A 13,288-nucleotide genomic window follows, 5' to 3' on the forward strand; every position below is an offset into this window, starting at 1 on the left:
GCAGCAGTGCTAACCACTGTGCCACCATGCCGCCCACGGAAATAAGGTTCTTATTTCCTCAATGCAATTTACCATCCTGCCTATTTTGTGTCATCTGCAAATTAGGCTATAGTGCCTTTTATCCCTGTATGTAGATTGTAAATAGTTGGGCTCCAAGGACCCAACCCTGTGGCACATCAATAGTTACATCTTGCCATCCAGAATAAAAAAGCCATCGATTCAGACTGTCTGTCTCCTCCCCATCAGCTTGTCACCTATTCAAGCAGATAAATCACCCCTAATCCCATATGATCCCACCTGTGAATTGACCTTTTGAGTGGCACTTTCACAAATGCCTTCTGGAAGGCCAGATATATTACATCTACAGGATCCCCATTATCCAATTCACTTGTTATATCTTCGAAGAACTTAGTCAAACCTGATTTGCCCTTCATAAAACCATGCTGACTCTGATGGGTGGAGTTTTGAATTTCCAAACGTCCTGATATTGCTTCCTTTATAATTGATACGAATACCTTCCCAACATCAGATACTATACTAACTGGTCTGCAATTTCCTATATATTGCCTCCCTCCCTTTTTAAATACAGATGTTACATTAGCATTTTTCCAATCAACTGGAAACATAAGATCATAAGATATAGGAGCAGAAATCAGGCCATTCAGCCTATCAAGTCTGCTCCACCATTCAGCCATGGCCGGTAAGTTTCTCAACTCCATTCTCCCGCTTTCTCTCCGTCACCTTTGTTCACATTGTCAACCAAGAATCGACCTATCTCAGTCTTAAATACACTCAATTAGTCTTTCTCATGTCCAGGGAATTTTGGAATGTTGTAACTAATGTTTCTACTATTTCCGCCATTACTTCCTTTAGTACCCTAAAATGTAGGTCACCAGGCCCAGTGAACTTGTCTAGCCTTAATCCTCCTAGTGCACCTATCAGCGTTGATTGTTTAAGTGCTACGCTTTCTATGGCTTCTGCCTTGGCTGTTCCAATGGGAATGGTACTGCTGTCCTCCAAGCTGAAAACTGAGGAAAAGTATTAATTTAGAAGCTTGCCATTTCAGTATTCCCCCGATTAACTCACCGGTTTCATCTTCCAAGGGACCAACATTTACTCTGTTCCTTTTAGCATACGACTAGAAGCGTTTGCTTTTCTTTTTGATATTTTGTGCTAGGTTTCTTTGGTAATTTACTTTACCTACTATTATTAATTTTATTAGTATCCCATTGTTTATGTCTGAAAGTTTCCCAATGTTTCAGCTTTCCAGACGTCTGGAATACCATTTCTGTACAGGCTGAAAATTGAAAACATACTTTTGTTCAAACTGAACATAAACCCATCTATCAGGTGGCTGGGGGCGGGCAAACCTATCGCCCCGCTCCCATTGTTTTCAAATTCTTGGAAGACTCGTCCAATCACGTCCCTTCAGCTGGTGATGCCATCACCCTTATTCTCACCCCCCCACCCCCAAGAAAACGCGTCTCGGGTCCGGGGATCCTTCTTCAGAACAGGACCAGGTTTCAGGAACATCCCGGGGAGGTCGCCAGGCCCGAGCGCCAAGACCTGGCTCCTGCCCCCAGGGAGAGGAGACAGGGTAGGATTGGGAGACTGGGGAGTTTATAAACTCCGAGGGGGAGGCCTCAGACCGCGAATAAAAGCCCCACAGGTCAAGTATTTATTGGAGAAGGAGATCTCGGGTTGCCCGGGTAACCGACCGCCATCTTTGTGAGGGTAAGGCGCATGTTGTCTTGGGGTGGGCGGCCATCTTGGTGAAGGCACCATCCGCGGTCATTTCCGGGAGAGAACTCCAATCTCGTGACAGCCTTTGTGTCAACTAGAATTTCCTCATTTCACTTTGAGAGACCAGGCGCTGAGGGTATATCTGCCCTTACCACAGGAAAAGGGAGTGGGAGAGAGATCCTGAATTTGAGTTGAATGTGATAACTTGTGGCGCTGGACAAGAAAGTGGTGATCGCAGTGACCTGGAGAGTATTGACGTGTTGATGTTTTCAGTTTGTAGACTGGAGAAAAGGGAGAACACCAGGAGTGGAAGAAAGACATGAGGAAGTGGATGTGAATTTCAATGCAGGAGGAGAGACAATGTGTAGGATTGAAATTTTTAATACTTCCAGCTAGTAGAGAAGATAAGTGTTCTGTGGAAAGTAGAACTGTCCCCTGAGCTTTTAATCTTGTACTCACAGTGACGTCTTTTGTACATTTTGTTTAGTGGATGTCACAAGTTTCAGATGGGAAATTCAAGACAAACATCATAGAGTCATAGAGATGTACAGCACAGAAACAGACCATTCAATCCAACCCGTCCATGCCAACCAGATATTCCAACCTAATCTTGTCCCACTTGCCAGCACCCAGCCCATATATCTCCAAACCCTCCGTATTCATATACCTATCCAGATGCCTTTTAAGTGTTGCAATTTCACCAGCCACCACGACTTCCTCTGGAAGCTCATTCCATACATGCAACACCCTCTGTTCGAAAAAGTTACCCCTTGGGACTCTTTTATATCTTTTCCCGCTCACTCTAAACGTATGCCTTCACCTCCGGGAAAAGACTTTATCTATTTATCCTATCCATGACCCTCATGATTTTATAAACTTCTATAAGGTCACTGCTCAGACTCCGACTCTCCAAGAAAACAGCACCAGTCTGTTTGACTTCTCCCTGTGGCTTAAATCCTCCAATCCTAGCAACATCCTTCTGATAGTAAAGAGACTAGAATTGCATGCAATATTCCAAAAGTGGCCTAACCAATGTCCTGAACAGCTGCAAAATGACTTCCCAACTCCTGTACTCAATGCTCTGACCAATAAAGGAAAGAATACCAAATGCCACCTTCACTATCCTAAATACCTGTGACTTTACTTCCAAGGAGCTATGAACCTGCACTCCATGGTCTGGATGTTCAGTAACACTCCCCAGGACCTTCCTGTTAAGTGTGTAAGCCCTGCTAAGATCAGCCCAAGGTTTGACAATTGGATGACTTATCTCAGTCCATACCCTGGAGTTCGGATTATCAGGTGCTGGGGCTTTGTAAACTTTTAATCCCATCAATTTCCCCAACAACTACTCAGTTCTGCTCTCGATGGACCATGTGTTCCCCAAAATTTTGGGGATGTTACTTGTGTCCTGCTTTGATGATACAAGCAACATGTGTGGTTAATTGGTCTGCCATCTCTTTGATCCACATGAGAACTTTGCCTGTTCTCATTTGTAATTATTTTCACTAATCCTCTTTTTTTGTCTTTACATACCCCATTTCCCCCTTTTTAATCAATCTTTTTGCTGAAACCAGAAGTGCTCCCAGTCTTCAGATCTGCTTTTCCTTGGCCAATTTGTACGCCATTTCTTTGGATCCAGTACGATCCATGATGTCCCTTGTTAGCCGTGGCTGGACCACCTTTTGTATTTTATTTTGCCAGACAGGAAGGGACAACTATTGCAGTTCCTCCAGGTGCTATTTAAATGTTTGTCATTTTTTTTTTAATAATGTTCCCTCATTTGTTGTGGCCTGTTTGTGCATTTGCCATTTTAATTTTCTCGCTTCAGATTTAAGTCCCCAATCACAGAATCAACTCTGTTCCTCTCCACCTTTAATGGAAAGTTCTCTCTCTGTTTTTCACTCTTCCGTAAGGGGCCTCTCTCAGCTATGTTGCAAATTATTTCCTTCTCGGTGAAGGAATTAGCATTTTGGAACTAAATTACCGTTGCCCAACAGCCACTTTTGGAATGTTGCATGCAATTCTGGTCTCCCTCCTATTGGAAAGATGTTGTGAAACTTGAAAGGGTTCAGAAAAGATTTACAAGAATATTGCCAGGGTTGAGAGATTTGAGCTATAGGGAGAGGTTGAATAGGTTAGGGCTGTTTTCCTTGGAGTGTGAGAGGCTGAGGGGTGGCCTTATAAATGTTTATAAAATCATGAGGGGCATGGATAAGGTAAATAGACCATCTCTTTTCCTGGGGATAGGGGAGTCCGAAGTGAGAGGGTCATCGGTTCACCATTGGGGGATGTGGAGGGGGCTGGTGGGTGGGGGGGTAGCGGGATTAAAAGGGAGCAGAAGGGCAACTTTTTCATTCAGAGGGTGGTGCGTGAAAGGAATGAGCTGTCAGAGGAAGTGATGCAGGCTGGTACAATTACAATATTGAAAAGGCATCTGAATGAGGAAAACGAATAAGAAGGGCTTAAAGGGTTATCGGCTAAGGTGCTGGCAAATGGCACTAATTGATTTAGGATATATTTTCTGTACGGATGAGTTGGTCTGAAGGGTCTGTTTCTGTGCTGTATATCTCCATGACCCTGGCTTTCCAACAATGCTCGCCATGTCTGTATGTTTAGTTTCTCTCGAGTGTTGGTGTTATTGCCTTGATGTCTCACCTCCTCCACACCCACCCTTTTTTTTTACTGGGGATGTTAACAATTTAATGTCTGGTCCTTCATCAAGAAGCTGCATTGCTGGTTCACCCCGAATTGACACACCCTTTTGTGTTTGCTTCCCAAAATCAGACCTGCTCATTCTCAGCAGTACCATGGTGTTGTGAAATATATTAACTGTTGGATGGGGTTATCCAAATTCAGAGATGCCAGTTTTGACGTTTTTTGCTTTTTCTGTCTGAGATCCTGAATCAGCATCTTCAGGAGAATTAGTTCAAGCAGAGTGAGAACACAGGGAGTGGGAGAGTGGGATAGTGCTTTCAATTTTGTGGAATAACAAAAGCAAAAAATGTTCCTCCAAAGTAGAATTGCATATTCTGAATTTCTACCCTGGACTGACAATGCTCTGACCTTGTGCTGTATAAAAAACAGCTACTTTTTCTATGCCTTTTTGCTGGGAGGATCTGAAGCTGTAGTAAAGTTGGGTTGCAATAAAGATTACCTGAACTTCCCACCAGTCTCAGACTCATGGAAGCTTTGAGCTGCAACAGGTTTTTGTTTTAAAACTGCTCATTTCTTTCAGCCTCCTGCACTAAGTTTCCAATGTTGTGTATCAGTTGCAGCAGTGAATGAGTAGCCAGTATGGTTAGAAATTTTCCAGGAGTGCAGGTACTGCGTTATGTCGTCAGCATTGTAAGGTTTACAGACCGCACCAGGAGGTGTGGGCTGTGTTCACTGGAAACAATGTGGAGGAGTCGATGTTGGACTGGGGTGGATACAGTTAAAAATCACACAAAACCAGGTTATAGTCTAACAGGTTTATTGGGAAGCACTAGCTTTTGGAGTGCTGCTCCTTCAGGTAGCTGTGGAGCAGGATCATAAGACACAGATTTTATAGAAAAGATCAGTGTCGTACAACCGGGCTATATTGAACAACCCTAGATTGCGGTTTAGTCTTTAATCTTTTAGAATGGGTTTTGGTTCATTAATATGTAAAGCTCAGAAGTACTTTTAAGTCATGTTCTCGAGATGACTTAAGGTTTTATAAAAATCGGTGACATCACAGCTCAGTACATGAACGGTGTGAGGTTAGAGTCTGAAGATTGTCTGTATCCCAATCAGACTGGTTCCATTTCCAAAGTAGGAAGTTTTAAAATATTACAATTTTAAAAATTATTAAAATATTGACTACCTACAGATTGTGCTTTTTGATCAAAATTGAATGTATCAGCAAATGCAAATTTATCCCATAGACGAGTGTGTGTGTGTGTGTGTGTCTGAGAGTTTGCATAAGAGCGTTTGCCTGTGTGCATGTTTGGTAATGCAAGAGTGTGATGGAGTATAAGCTTGTGAAGGTGTGAATATTGGGTGGTGGGAGTGTGTCTCTGAGAGAGATCATGCGTATGAGAGAGGTATAGATAAAAGCGAGGAGTGCATTTTGCTACAAAAACAAAGGGCAGGACTTGTACAGTTACTGGTAGGGCCCTGGATCATGTTGTAGAACAGAGACATGGGGCGTGGTTTAAGTACATAGTTCTTTGAAAGTTGCATCACTGATAGACAGGGTGGTTAAGGCATTTAGCACACTTGCCTTCACTGTTCACACCATTGAATATTGGAGTTGGGATATCACGTTGAGTTTGTATAGGATATTGGTGAGGCAACTTTTAGAATGCTGAGTACAGTTCTGTTCGCCCTGTTATGGGAAGAACACTGTTAGATAGGGTTTGGAAAAGATGTACCAGGACGTTGTCAGGACTGGATGGTTTGAGTTAGGAGAGCCAGGGACGTTTTTCACTGGAGCATAGGAGGTTGAGGGGTGACCTTATTGAAACTTGTAAAATCATGAGGGGTATAGGTACGGTAACTAGCAAAAATAATGAGGAGACACGGAGGAAAATAAATTGTGGGTCTACCCTTTTTTTTATCTATTGGCATTTGGACCCTTAAAATTTGTCAGTAATAGCAGCATTTCCACAGAGCATACTGCACAGGCTCTTCGGTGTCAGCAAGAACGGCGCTTGTTATTTATGTCAGCTAAAAAATGCGCATGCTCCTAGTTTCCGCTGAAATGGGGCGCGACTTTTAGCCATTGGGGCATTCCTGGAGGATCAGAAGCTTGATAGTCATCCTGCCAATCAGAACATCCCCTATTGTCTGAATGTGGAAGTTGTCCTGCACCTCTCTCTCTGAATGAAGATTAAGTTTCACCCCAGACTGCAACTTCCTTCCTCTGTCCACTTTTCTCATGCCCTTTTCTTCATTGTGGGCTTAAATTGCTGACTTGTAGCAAATAAAAGGAAACGGATTGAATCCAGGAAGGAGCAGACTCAGGAAATGTTGGTCCAGGACTGTCTGAATTGGCAAACACATGGGAAATCCAATACTTCAATGTGAAGTTATATCCTTTGCTGTGGGGGAAGAAAAAAACAAAGAAGGGGCATTGTTTAAATGGTGATATTGGGATGTGGATGAAGGTGAGGACTCAGGTGTTGAAGATCAGAGTCAAAAAGTGTGACACTGGAAAAGCACAGCAGGTCAGGCAGCTTCCAAGGAGCAGGAGAGTCGATTTTATGGGTACGAGTCTTTCGTCAGGAATGATGTGTGGATGTACAAAGGGGCATCAGCATCCTTCTATGCCAGTCAATGCCAGTTGTCAGACAGGTGTAGTAAGCAATCAGCAAGGCAAGTGGTATATCAGCAAGAGGAATTGAGTTCAGAAGTGGGGATGTCTTTGTGCAGATAGGAGGTCATTAAATATATTCAAAGCTGAGTTTATCTGACTTTTGAACAACAAAGAAGTGGATGGTTGTGGGGGAAGGAAATAAAATGGTTTAAGACCAGTACAGAACAGTTAGAGTCAAACAGCACAGAAACAGACCCTTGAGTCCAATGAGTCCATGCTGACTATATTCACAAACTAAACTAGTCCCACCTGGTTTCATCCATATTCCTCCAAACTTTTCCTATTCATGTACTTATCAAAATGTCTTTTAAATGTTGTTACTCTACCTGCATCCACCATTTCTTCATTCCACACACAAACCACTCTCTTAAAAGAAAAAGGTTTTCCTCATGTCTTTTTAAAATCTTTCTCCACTCACCTTAAAAATTTGCTCCTCATTTTGAAATGACACTTGCCATTCAACTCATCTATACCCCTCATGATTTTATAATCCTCTAAAAAGGTCACCTCTCAACCTCCTGTGCTCCAGTGAAAAATTCCCAACTTATCCACCTAGATGTAGGTAGATTCATATCCAGTTATGATCTGTTCGATGCTGGTGCAGGTTTGAAAGACCAAATGGCATACTCCTGCCCCCAATTCTGTGTCCAGGACAGTAAGAAACTGGAAGACAGGAGCAGAAATTAGGTCAGTCAGCCCATCAGGTCTGCTGTTACCATTCAAATGTGTCTGATAAGTTTGTTAACCCTATTCTCCCACTTTCTCCCGGGACCCCTCGATACTCCAGAATCCATTTATCTCAGTCTTAAATATCCTCATTGACTTGGCCTCCACAGCCTTGTGTGTCAAGGAATTCCATAGATTCACTGCTCTCTGGCTGAAGATGTTTCTCCTTGAATCCGTTCTAAAAGGTCTTCTCTTTTCTTTAAGACTGTGCCCTCTGGATCCAGTCTCTCCTGCCATTGGAAACAGCTTCCCAACATCCACTCTGTCCAGGCCGTTCAGTATTCTGTATGTTTCAATTGGATCACCTCTGAGTGTGGGCCTGTTAATCAGCATGAATCAGACCCTTTAGGATGAGATATAGCAGGGATTAGATTCAGCAAAGTGGGAATGGAGGGAGAGTGTGTGGATTGGAGATTTTCAGCTTCTCTGGAATAAGAGGAAATAAATATAAATTAGAATTGATCAGATGTGCTGAGGAATGGCAGATGGTGTTTAATTTAGAGAAATGGTTTGCATTTTGGTCAAGCAATCGATGCAGGACTGGCACAGTTAAGGGGAGTGTTGCAGAACAAAGAGACCATGGTATGCTTTCCTTTATTGATCAGATCATTGAGTATAGCAGTTGGGAGGTCCTTTTGCAGCTGTGCAGTTCATTTGGTTTGGCCACTTTTGGAATACTGCATTCAGTTCTGGTTTCCCTGCTGTAGGAAAGATGTTGTGAAACTTTGAAAGGGGTGGAAAAGATTTATAAGGCTGATGTCAGAGTTGGAGGGTTTGAGCTACAGGGAGAGGCTGAATACCTCCGGTATATTTTCCCTGGAGTATCAGAGGCTGAAGGCTGACTTCATAGAAGTTTATAAGGGCATGGATAGGGTGAATACCCAAGGTCTTTTCCCCATGGTAGGGAGGGGGGGGGGGGGTCAAGAACTAGAGGGGTTTAGGTTTAAGGTGAATGGAGAAAGGGACGTGAGGTGAAACTTTTTCACGAAGAGGTTGGCGGATGTTTGGAACCTGCTGCCGGAGGAAAAATGACACAATTTAAAAGACATCTGGGTACATGAATAGCATGGGTTTAGAGGCATATGGACCAAATGCTGGCAAGTGGAACTACATTAATTTAGGATCTCTGGCCGGCATCTGTCTAGGTTAGGGTGGATTAGCCATGTTAAATTGTTCCGTCAGGTTCAGGGATGTGCAGGTTAGGGTGGATTAGCCATGGTGTTGAGGGATGGGCAGGTTAAGTGCATTAGTAAGGGTTAAATGTAAAGCAATAGGGTTTGGGAAATGGGTGTGGGTGGGTTACCATTCGCAGGGTCGGTGTGGACTCCTTGGGCCGAATGACCTGCTTCCACACTCTGGGGATTCTCTGAAAGGAAGGAATTTTGCAAACTGCGTCGGGCAGTGTGATCCAGGCGGCCGCCATCCGGAGCAAGCGCAGTGCGGCACTGGTGACGTCACAACAGGGAAGTGGCCCTGTCCGTTTCAGAGTAAAACTCACTTCCTCCCTCGAAGCAACTCTTCATCCTGGGGGGATCTGTTCACTTGTAGCAACTGGAGTGAACCCAGGGAGGGAGCAGATACTGCAAATTCAAGGTGAGGAGAGCCGGATGGAGGGTGGGAGGTGCTGTTTTCCCCAGTGTGCCAGAGACTGGGGGGCGGGTCAACCAGAAAGATTACTTATAAAATCGAGGGGCGGGGATAGAGTAAATAGACAAGGTGGTTTCCTTGGGATGGGGGAGTCCAGAACTGGAGGTTAATAAGTTTAGGCTGAGGACGGGGATGGGAGTGGTGAAGATTTAAGAGACCTAAGGGGTATTGTTTTCACGCAGAGGGTGGTGCGTGTATGGAATGAGGTGCCAGAGGAAGTGATGCAGGCTGGTACAATTGTAACATTGAAAAGGCATTTGGATGGTATATGAATAGGAAGGGTTCAGATGGATATGGGCCAAGTGCTGGCAAATGTGACTACCTTAATTTAGAATGTCTGATCAGCACGGAAGAGTTTGCTCTAAGTATCTGTTTCTGTGCTGTATATCTCTGTGAATCTGACTTTCCACAAACATTTGCCACGTCTTTGTTTGGTTTCTCTCTGGTGGTGGTCTTAATACCTTGATGCCTCACTTTCTCCCCCGTTCCTGGGTACGTTAACCATTTTGTGTCTGGCTGTTCCTCAAGAAGCTGCTTTGCAGGTTCACCCTGAATTGAGGCACTTTTTAAAAAATTTCTTCCCAAAATCAGACCTGCTCACTCTCGGCACTATCCCAATATTGTGATAGATATTAACTCAGGTGGAGGTATCCAAAATTCAGAGGGATGTCAGTCCTGACGTTTTTGCTTTTCTGCCCTGTGAGATCCTGAATCAGCACCTTCAGGAGAATTAGAGTGGAGTGAGAACAGAGGGGGAGAGAGAGTGGGATAGTGCTTTCAATTTTGTGGAATAACAAAAGAAAAGAATATTCCACAGAGTAGAAATTCAGAACAACCAATTCTACCCTGGACTGACATTGATGTTTGTGATCTCTTTTTAGAATATTGGAGATCTGAAGACGGAAGTTTCAAAATCAACAGATGAAGGGCTCGTGCCTGAAATATTGACTCTCCTGCTCCTCAGATGCTGCCTGACCTGTGCTTTTCCAGCGCTGCACTTTCCGACACTGACTCTCCAGTGTCTGCAGTCCTCACTTTGACGTCAATGTCTGACAGTCACTCAGTCCATCTGGACCACAATGATTTTCAACTATGATTCTGTGAAAAGGAGCAAAGTATTTTCATTGTTGTTTCAGTACGTTTTCAGCAGCAGTGGGACTGGATGAGCCACTGTACTGTTGCAGTGGACTGTGGAGCCTGAAACAATAATACGGCTTGGAAAGAGGATATCACGGCGGGTAGAAGCTCTACACACATTTGTGTGCGGCTGAAGCTTCGGCCATGGAGAAACCCGGGGAATCCTGCCCTGTGGAGAAACTGTGGAGGTGTGGCGACTGCGGGAAAGGTTTCTGTGTCCCCTCTGCCTTGGAGACCCATCGGTGCATCCACACAGGCCTCCACCCTTCAGATCCACCAACAAGTCCACACGGGGGAGAGGCCCTTTAGCTGTCCTGAGTGCGGGAAGGGCTTCAGCCATTCCTCCAATCTGACACACCGGTGAGTCCACACGGGGAGAGGCCCTTCCCCTGCCCCGAGTGCAGGAAGGCCTTCAGCAATTCTTCCCATCTGCTGAGGCACTGGCGGATCCACAATGTTGAGAGGCCATTTGCCAGCCCCTCGTGTGGGTGGAGGTTTTTGTTGACCTGCAACTTGCGGGGGCACCAGTGCTCCCAACCAATCGGATTACACCGGTGAAGCTGTTGTGGGTCACCCCCAGGACTGAAACTCCCGCCTGTTCTGGCAGTGGAGAGTCAGTGAGCTATTTTTGTTTCCTGCTGGACTTCCCTCCGTCCAACTTTGCTTCCAGTGGGAGCTGCGGCATGTTGAGCCCAGAAGCTACTCTTTTTTTTTTCTGTCCAGTTAAAGAATTGTTGGCTTTTTCTGGGAATGAGTCGCAGTCTGTAAGAAGTAGTTGAATGCATCGGGACAACCATTCACATTCAGCAGTGACTTTGAAATTAGATATACGGTTATGTGCGTGTGAACGACTCATCGTCCAAAAATTGCACAAAAGCTTGGAAATCAATTGTTGGAAACTGGTTGAATTGGTAATTTCTTTATTTTCTTTTTTAATTTACCCCTTAAGTCTCTGTCTGTGAGATGGTGGGGGCATGATCATTGCTATTAATTAAATTATCTTGTTTAACTTTGCCTGAGTAAAGTTGCAGTATTTATAATTGTTAATTTTTATTTAAATTATAGTTTTGGTGTGCAAAATCTGTTCTTCAAGTCTGACTAGGAAGAGCTGAGAAATTCTGAGGGACATTGTGTGTTTTAATTTAATTGTGCTGTGAATCTGGTGATGATGACAATCGTTTGTATTGGCTTGCTTACCCTTGCCTTCACCCTAACTACTCACTGTGGTAGTGAGTTCCACAGTCTCACCACAATCTTGAAGTTTCTCATGAAATCCTCAGTACAGACTTGGAAAGGAAAATGTTGATGAGCAGAATATAAGGTGCTATCTGCAAAAAGCCAGGAAGAATTCGGCAAAGTAAAACTTTGACAATGAAGAGACAAATAAGGAACTTTGACAACAATGCAGAGATCACAAGTCAGTGTTCAAGGTAACAGTCATGACAAAAAAATGTACTCTATAGACATTGGATATTGTAATTAGGCAAATGTCGAGATGCTGTCGTTGGTTAAATCCAATAAGGTAAGACAAATAAAATAACCAGAACTACTAATCGTAATTGGATGTGGATTTCCCTACGGAGAAAGTGAGGACTGCAGATGCTGGAGTACCAGAGTTGAAAAATGTCATGCTGGAAAAACACAGCAGACCAGGCAGCATCCGAGGAGCAGGAGAAGGGCTTAAGCCCTTCCTGAAGAAGGGCTTATGCCTGAAACGTCGATTCTCCTGCTCCTTGGATGCTGCCTGGCCTGCTGTGTTTTTCTAGCATGACATTTATCGACTGTGGATTTCCCTAAGACAAGTGTATACTGTTGATTTGGTATAGGTAAGCTGCTCTTAAAATAATTGAACAGTATATCAAACAGATGTACTTTATCATCTGGGGGGTTTGTTGCCAACTTATGGAAGTGGCTCTGCAGGCTTGAATAAAAGCAGTGTACGAAAAGTGTCCACGTATCATCTGGTAAGTTACAGGCTCCAGGCAGTTCTAGAATCCCGACCAGCGTGCAATAGGCCGTTCAGCCCATCAAGTTGACACTGACCATCCATTCCAACTACCCTAATCTGGTAACCCTTCATTTCCCATGGCCAATCCACCCTAATCCGGATATCATTTGGACTGTGGGAGGAAGCCCACACAGACACAGGGAGAATGTGCAAACACCACACAAACAGTTGGCTGAGGGTGGAATCAAACCTGGGGCCCTGATGCTGTGAGGCAGCAGTACTAACCATTGAGCCACCACCCTGTACAGCTCTGAGGGAGTGAATTTCAAAGACTCGGGAACCTTTGAGAGAAAAGCAAAACTTTTCCATCTTAAATGAGAGGCCACTTATTTGTTAACTATGTCCACTCATTTCTAGTCTCTGCCACAAAGGGATTCATACATTCACATTAAGTCCTCTCAGGATGTTATACATCTCCATCAGATCATCTAATTCTTCGAAGCTCAAACTGATACAAGCCTAGCCCAATATCCCCTTGACCCCGATAAGCTAAGTAATGCAGCGACCCTTGACCTCACTGACATGACACAGGATGCCTTCAATCTAAGTTGACCTTTACCCTCTAACATCTTGACCCCAGGCCAGCATGTGGTCAGCTACAACTCAGCTCTGACGGGAACAGATGAACTGACCAGACAGCGGTAAGGTGGACACTACATCCCCAGAGAAACCTATTCGAGTGTGAAAGT

General features: G+C 44.2%; 1 long non-coding RNA gene across 2 annotated transcripts; it reads left to right on the forward strand.

Annotated features, from left to right (window-relative positions):
- The first annotated feature begins 353 nt into the window (after positions 1 to 353).
- Positions 354 to 11,605, forward strand: LOC148143878 (uncharacterized). 2 transcript variants are annotated; one of them, XR_015751340.1, is made up of 2 exons: positions 354 to 700; positions 10,336 to 11,605. It is a non-coding gene; the product is annotated as an uncharacterized LOC148143878 (long non-coding RNA). The 2 variants fall into 2 exon arrangements; XR_015751341.1 differs by lacking the exon at positions 354 to 700 and adding an exon at positions 9,310 to 9,400.
- The last annotated feature ends 1,683 nt before the right edge of the window (positions 11,606 to 13,288 follow it).

Source organism: Chiloscyllium plagiosum, unplaced genomic scaffold, assembly GCF_037043375.1.
Source record: "Chiloscyllium plagiosum isolate Xiang-an unplaced genomic scaffold, Cpla_swu_hap1 HiC_scaffold_27, whole genome shotgun sequence".
NCBI lineage: Eukaryota > Metazoa > Chordata > Chondrichthyes > Orectolobiformes > Hemiscylliidae > Chiloscyllium > Chiloscyllium plagiosum.